The sequence below is a fragment of the Solanum pennellii genome, chromosome 7 (assembly GCF_001406875.1).
Source record: "Solanum pennellii chromosome 7, SPENNV200".
NCBI lineage: Eukaryota > Viridiplantae > Streptophyta > Magnoliopsida > Solanales > Solanaceae > Solanum > Solanum pennellii.
The window spans coordinates 15,069,202-15,077,023 of record NC_028643.1 but is presented as its reverse complement, the minus strand read 5'-3'; positions in this window follow the sequence as shown (position 1 = coordinate 15,077,023).

Sequence of the window (7,822 nt, the reverse complement as noted above, 5' to 3'; positions counted from 1 at the left end):
CGTACCAAGAGCACGAACTCTATCTCAAGCTCTATCCCTACCCCTAGTCGGGGCCTCAACAACTGCATGGGAAGTTCTTCCCCTATACCACTAGTAACATTAGCTTTAGTCCTCGTCATCTGTCAAAAGAGTATACAATAACTCAGAAAAAAGAAAAAGTAACCACGCACGATGAGAAAGAATGAACAAAAGGAAGTTTCTTAATAGTATTTATAGCCTCTCAGAGATAATCACAGGCGTCTCCGTACCAATCCTTGGACTGTACGTAAACTCAACTTATTTACACGTGATACCTATGAACCTCGGAATGTGATACCATTTTGTCACGACCCAAAAATGGGTGTATAGCACTCATCTTATCCCACAACGACAAGTCAACCTAAAACCCAACATCTAACAAAATGCAGAAATAAACAGAAGTCCAATAACAATTTATATTACGAAAACCAGTCAACTTAATTTAATCTCCATAACCAGTTTGTCACTGCACAAGCCTCTACTGTAAATACTAGAATTGAAATAAAATACAAGTCTAAAATGAAGTTGTCTTTCAAGTATAACCAAAGTCATAAACTGGAGTAGGAAGATTCGCTAAGATGACAAGCAGATACCTCATAATCCTCCACAAGATGCCTCGAAAACGAGGAGAATGGATAGTATCATGAAAATCCGCGCTCGTAACCTACAAAAATTTGTAGAAGCAAGGGGTGAGTACCAAACCACGCAACCCAACAAGCAAACTTCTAAACACAAGTTAAGTGAACAAAATACGAGTACTCCTTACACCCTATCTGAACCTCCACACTACATCCTAACCGTTCATAGTTCACAAAGCATACAACTCAATAACAACCGTTAACATACTTCTACTCTCAATTAAAACCCAATATTCTTCAGTCAGAAGTTTCAAATAAAAACACACACAAGATCAACAAAACACAAGTTCAAGTTCATCAATGATCAAAATGTGATGAAAATTACAATGATGCAAGTTTGACCTGATGATACACACCCGATGTCTCTCAGTCTGGGACCTATGGGGAATATATCTGTCCATGCATCCATCACGGCGAGCGATATGACCCTTGATAATAGTAATCATCGCGGCGCTTGATACTTCCCTCAAAATATAATATCCATCGCGGTGCACGATACGACCCTCGAAATGGTACATCCTCTTATCACATAACTCTTATCACAACCATGTGTCAGATCAATGTAAATGACATGCTCAAAGGAAAATGAGGATATAACCATTTTTATAACAAGACACAATTTACGACAATTCAACTGTGATACAACACCAACAATAAGGGATAAACCTCCAAATAATTCTCAAACATCACTCAAGGAAATACATGAATTTCATAAGCTTAATAAGGGTTTAGAAATTCACTTGCCTCAACTAACCGTACAATCACTCGGAGACTTGAGCCTTCCCTTTTCACTGAGCTTCCAAAGCAATATAATCTATTCAAGTACCTAATCACAATGAGATTCCGAAACTAACAACACTCATGTCGCTATAGGTTTTTCCTAGACACAAAAACTCACTCAATTTATAATAAAGTTCCTAAGTGTTGATGCCAAATAATATTCCAGCTCTCATATTTCTCAAATTCAAGCCTAAGGTTAAGACTACAACCTTAATTGCTTCCATATAATATAATTCATCTGATATTTAATTATCTATGTCAATATATCAAAACTGGGAATGTTATTAAAAAAATATATGTATTTTTTATAAAGATAAAAATTGAACCAAAATAGTGATCGAAACAATTTGTACATCATTATCACATAACCCTCCTAACTACCCTATCATAAGGCCATTAATGGGCAATCACATGAAATGGTTCTCCACTAACAATTTTTATATATATAAAAAAGAAAGCAACATTTATTATTATTCTGAAACAATTCCAGCTTTCCAGATTGTTATTGTAACCCACTTCACATACCAATTCAATTTTCTTATCCTCTCATTTTGCTTATTTTATAATTCAATTGTCATCATAATATAATAATCATAATCATAATAATAATAATAAAGAATTTGGAGAAACACTAAAATCAACCTACAGACTAATATGTATATCAATTAAATGCAGTAACATCATTCAAACTTACAGGAAAAATTTGCAACACTTTAAATATGAGTAAATCACCCCACTATCACCTTATGACTACCCTATAACCATTCCAATAAACTACCTCAAAAAAGTATCCATTAAAACCTTTTCCCCAATTTCAAAGAACCCATGTGTAGCAACAATAACTTCTAAATTCACTATGCTACTCTTTATCCTCACCTTGAAAACATATGAAATGCCTCATGAATTACAATTCATTACGAAATTTAAGAGTTCCAGTTTAAAATCTCACATGGATGCAGTTCACAACTTGTGATGTTGAAACCCTTGTCCGCTCCTTTTTCCCCTTTTTACTTCTTTTCTCAATTAATTATGTATTAAAGTTATAAATTTAACTCACTTATTTTTATTGAATATAGTCTAAATGGTATAGGGTCTTAAATAAATTATCACTTTAGCTCATTAACTATGAATTAAGTTATTTATCTACAACTATCCATCATTTATTTGATCAAGTTAAACGAATAGTTTAAAATTTTGAAAAATGACCTTCTGATCGTCACATGTATATATGATAACGTACTTCTATTGACATTTTCGCCTCAATTTTTTAAAAACACTCATTGACAGTAACTTTCTTGTTGTTGCATTATTAATGAGGCGGGTTCAATCCTGACTCATGTCTTAAAATTAGAAGAAGAAAACTCTTCTACACAAATCAATTTACTTTGTGTAATTTACAGGCGCCTTTTGGGAAACCAATGAGGAGTCTTGGGAAAAGCATGCCTGCCATTAAACCTGTGATTTGGCAAAAACATAAAAAAAAACTTTATTTCCTTTGTTAATCTTTTTTTTTTTTTGGTAAAATGGTTAGTCGTGGCTTAAAGAGAGGGAGGAGAGAGGTTATCACCTTTCATTTGTGCAACCAAGTTGAGCTACTTGTATAACTAGTGTTTTTGACCTAACACACTTCTGGTGGTCGGTCATATTGTGTTTTTTTCCCAAGAGATGTCTCTCATTTGCATTTACAGAAAGTAAATTGATTTGTTTACAGGGTCTCCTTTTTTTTAAAGATATGGTTAGTAGAATTTCAAGTGGGTCAGTAAAATTTAGCTAGGTTCGATTTTGATTAGAAGAAATTATTAATTTTGATTAATTTAAATTTCAGTCATTAAAGTTTAACATGTTACAGTTGATAACATCATTCCTAGTTTAATTTGATCAATTTTGTAATATAGCTATTTCCTAGCTTAGTTGTTGAGTTTGATATTTTTTTAGTACATGGTTGTTCTATTGTTTTGTAGAGTAGAAGATAGCTTTTCCTTAAGTTTAGGAGAGTTAGGTTAGTGGATTTAGTTAGTGGATTTAATGGGAATATGACTCTATTAAAGTTGTAATTGTTTTATAAGATACTAAATACAAGATAAGTTTGTTGTTCTTATTCTCTGTAAATTATTATCTCAAACTCTTTCAGTTATATTTTATTTGAGCTTATTGCATCTTGAGTTCTTCATTTGGTATTTAGAGCAAGGTTGTTCCTTGGGAGAGATAACTTACTGTAGTTTTTTTTAGACTTTTGCTTTTGGCACAATGACAAACCTACAAGCTGTCGGCGGAATGAAAAAGCTCAAGAACAGCAATTACAGTACATAGTCAACTTGCATAATGTCTTATATTCAAGGGAAAGACCTGTGAGAGGTTATCAACGGTAGCGAGGTGACACAACCAGCAGCAAACGACGCTCTGCGAAAGTGAAAGATAAAAGTTGGTAAGGCTATATTCTCTTAGAAAACAACGGTCGAAGAGGATGTGGTAGAGCACATACGAGACACCACTACCCCAAAGTAGGCTTGGGATACATTTGCCAATCTATTAACAAAGAAAAATGATACAAGGCTCCAACTCTTAGAGAGTAAATTACTCCCGATACAACAATGCAACATTACAATTGTACAATACTTTCATAAGGTGAAGATGCTATGTCGAGAGATTTCAGAGTTAGGTCTACAAGCTCAAATTGGAGAGACAAGGATGAAGCGGATCATAATCCATGGTTTGAAGCCTGAATATAAAAGCTTCATTGTTCCTGTACAAGGATGGCAAAATCAACCATCACTTGCATTTGAAAATTTGCTAGCAGGTCAGGAAGCCTAGGATAAGAAAATGAGTGGAGTCTCTCTTAAAGGCGAGGAGAAAGCACTCTATATCAACAAAAGCAAAGGGAACCCCAAGAAGTACAACACAGGTGGATCAGTACAAACTGATGATAGGTCAAAAATTCATCAGGGAGAAGGAAATGCTCGTCTAGGGGGAGTTCGAAGAACAATTGGGGCAACAACAAGAGGCTTGAAGGGAAATGCCATAACCGTGGGAAGAATGTAAATAAATCCAACATTTGCTAATTCAAAAAGAGGACTGTTGAGAGCAACATTATTGTTACCTCCGGTCCAAAGGAAAATAGTAAAGATAATTGGGACGCTGAAGCATTCTAAGATATAGAACAAGAAGAGTTAGTTGTTATATGTTGAGCATTTGTAGCTATAGAACAAGAAGAGTTAGCTCTTATATGTTGAAGTGTCCGTAGCTATAGAATAAGAAGAGTTATCTCTATAGTAACAATCTCTAAAAAAAATTTACTATGAGAATGACTGAACTTTGACTCGGGATGCTCAAACCATATGTCTGGTGACAAAAAGAAGCTGCAAAATTTGTCTGAGTACAAGGAAGTTGTGAATCGGTGACAACAGATGACACAAAATTACCGATAACTCACATTGGTAAGACTACCGTCTGTCCAAATAGTTGTGCCGATCTGATGCTGCTTCAAAATGTTTATCATGTCCCGGGTACGAAAAAAAATCTTCTTTCAGTAGTTCAATTGACATCTTTGGGTCGTTATGTTCTATTTGATCTGCCAGATGTAAGAATATATCATGATCTTGTGGTTAAAGAAAAAATCAGTGATGAAGCAGCCAAGGTTAAATTCTATTTATGTAATTTCGGCAGAAACCACATATATGGACAAGACAAGGAAGAATGAGACGAAAAACTTATGGCACATGCGGCTGAGTCACGTTAACTACTCTAAACTTGGATTCATGATCGAAAATTCAATGTTGAAGGGTCTTCCCAAACTTCCAGTATGGAAGAATGTAATGTGTGCAGGTTGTCCGTATGGTAAAGCACATCAGTTGTCGTATCAAGATTCGAAATATAAAACGAAGGAATCATTAGAGTTAATTCACTTAGATATATTCAGCCCTGTAGCAACTCTTTGTTGGTGGGATGAAATATATGTTGACATTCATTATTGATTTTTCCAAATACATGTGGATTTATTTTTTAAAGGAGAAGTATGAGGTATTTTCAGAATTCCTAGAATTCAAAAAGGTTGTTGAAGGAGAAGTTGGTAAGAAAATTATTTGTCTACAAAATGACAAGGGTGGGGAAAATACCTCACATGAATTTTTCTGAATTCCCTGTAAAGTGTTGAATATGGCATCAGTTCACATGTTCAAATACGCCACAACAAAATGACATAGAAGAAAGGAAAAACATACACCTAGCAGAAATCAATCGGAGTCTACTTAATGCAAAAAATATCCCGGGACAATTTTGAGTGGAACCTATGAAGGCTACCATTTTTGTGATCATCAGACTTCCTCAACGAAGGTTACATTTTCTTTCACCTTTTGAAGAGTTGTGGAATACAAGATCATCTGTTAGCTATTTTCGTGTTTACAGATGTGTATGATATGTATTTGTACCCAATCATTTATGTAGCAAGATGGACAAAAAGGTTGTTGGGTGTATTTTTGTAGGGTATGATAATCAATGAAAGGGGGGTAATGTTGTGATCCAACAACAGGAAAATCTACATCTCGAAATGTGATATTTGATGAAGCTTTTATTTGGTGGTCTTCAAATAAGGAATTGCTGCCATTTTCAGATGTCTTTAAAGATGTGTTGGACTCTTTCCATATCCATTTGAGTCTACATAGAGCTGAAGGTGAAGCTAATGAAGACAATGTTGATTAAGCTTTGACTTAAAAATTCGTGTCAAACTAGTATGTACAAACAATTAGGTGAAAAAGGTGAGCTAATTGGAGTAGATTCACCACCTCCACTCAGAAGGTCAATAAGAATCAGAAAGAAAATCTCAAGTTTGCTAATGCTGCCACTTTAGAAGATGAAAATGAAAAGGAACCTGAAACTTTTGAGGAAGCATTCCAGAATACTAAGTGGATTAAAGCTAAGGAGTAAGAAATTGTTGCACTACAAGTGAATCAAACGTGGGAGATTATGAGAAAACCAAGGGATGCCAAACATATTTCCTATAAATGGATTTACAATTCAAAGAGTCACACAAACGAATCAATTGAAAGGTGCAAAGCTCACTTTATAGCTCGGGGGTTTTCTCGGACAAGACTATGATGAAACATTTAGTTCAGTGGCAAACAATATTGTCCGAGTTTTACTTGCACTTGCAACTAGTAAATATTGGAACCTATGGCAGATGGATGTAAATAATCCATGCACTCTGAGTTCTGGTAAAAATTTATGACTAATTTTACTAGAGATGATCTAACCTGGTAGCAACTATGCGATGGCTTCGCGTTATGGGTGAATACGAACTTCACTGTCCGTTGGAATAGAATCCCGACTTCCAACTCTTTTTATTTATTTTATAAGTATATTTTTGCCTTAAAAATTTTTAGAATGTCATATAAATTATCCTAAACATGTAGAAAATCCATTTCATAATCCAAACTCTCATTCACTCCTAAATTCCTATGCTCAAGAACTTCAAGAAACACTAAGGTTAGGGTTCATCTTCCAAGTTTTTTTTAAGTTTATTGAAGAAAATTGTTATTCTAGGTATGTAAGGCTAATCAAAGTGTTGAATTAGTTCGTCTTTACTCCCAACATCTAAAATTTCAGTCAGTAAAATTTAAATCTAGGGTCTTTACTCAAGTTTTTATGAACTTCAAATTGACCTTTATTCCTTATTATTGAATTCTGATTCTTATCATTTAGATTATAGTACTTCATGTATTTTGGTTGTTAAATTGTTGTTCATGCTTATTTTATCACATGAACGCTATTTAGTTAAGAATTTTTGAAAGCTACTGCATAATTATTTTCATGCATTGACTTCTGAAATAAAGTAATTCCAAATATCATAAGTTATAAATTGAGAAAAATTTTTAAAGGAATATTAATAATCCCCAATGCACTACTTTGTATCACAAAAAGTATTGTTAATTCATGAAGAGCATAAACAGTTTAAAAAGAAGTTTCAGTCGGTAAAGTAAAGATCAGCTTTTCCTAAAAGAGGATTTTTTGAATACTAAATCAACACATATATTAATATGAACCTTACTGTACGTTTTGGGAATAGTATTGAGCACGAATTTAAGTACGAGTATGGATAACTCAAACCCCTAAATTGCACGCTAGTGTAGATAGGATTATGTCGTTGGTTTTGATGAATCTTCACTTGGCCTCATTAGGGGCTTTTTAAGATGGATCCATAAGTTAAATTTTGTGGTCATATATTCAGGAAAAGTACAGGATGGGTCTGATAAGAGCCAACATTGGACTTAACATTGTATCATCACGAGACTCATAATGATGGTTGTTGATTAGAGACTTCTCAGTAAAGTAAATTAATGTAACCTATATTTCTCTCTCTCTCTCTCTCTCTCTCTCTCTCTCTCTCTCTCTCT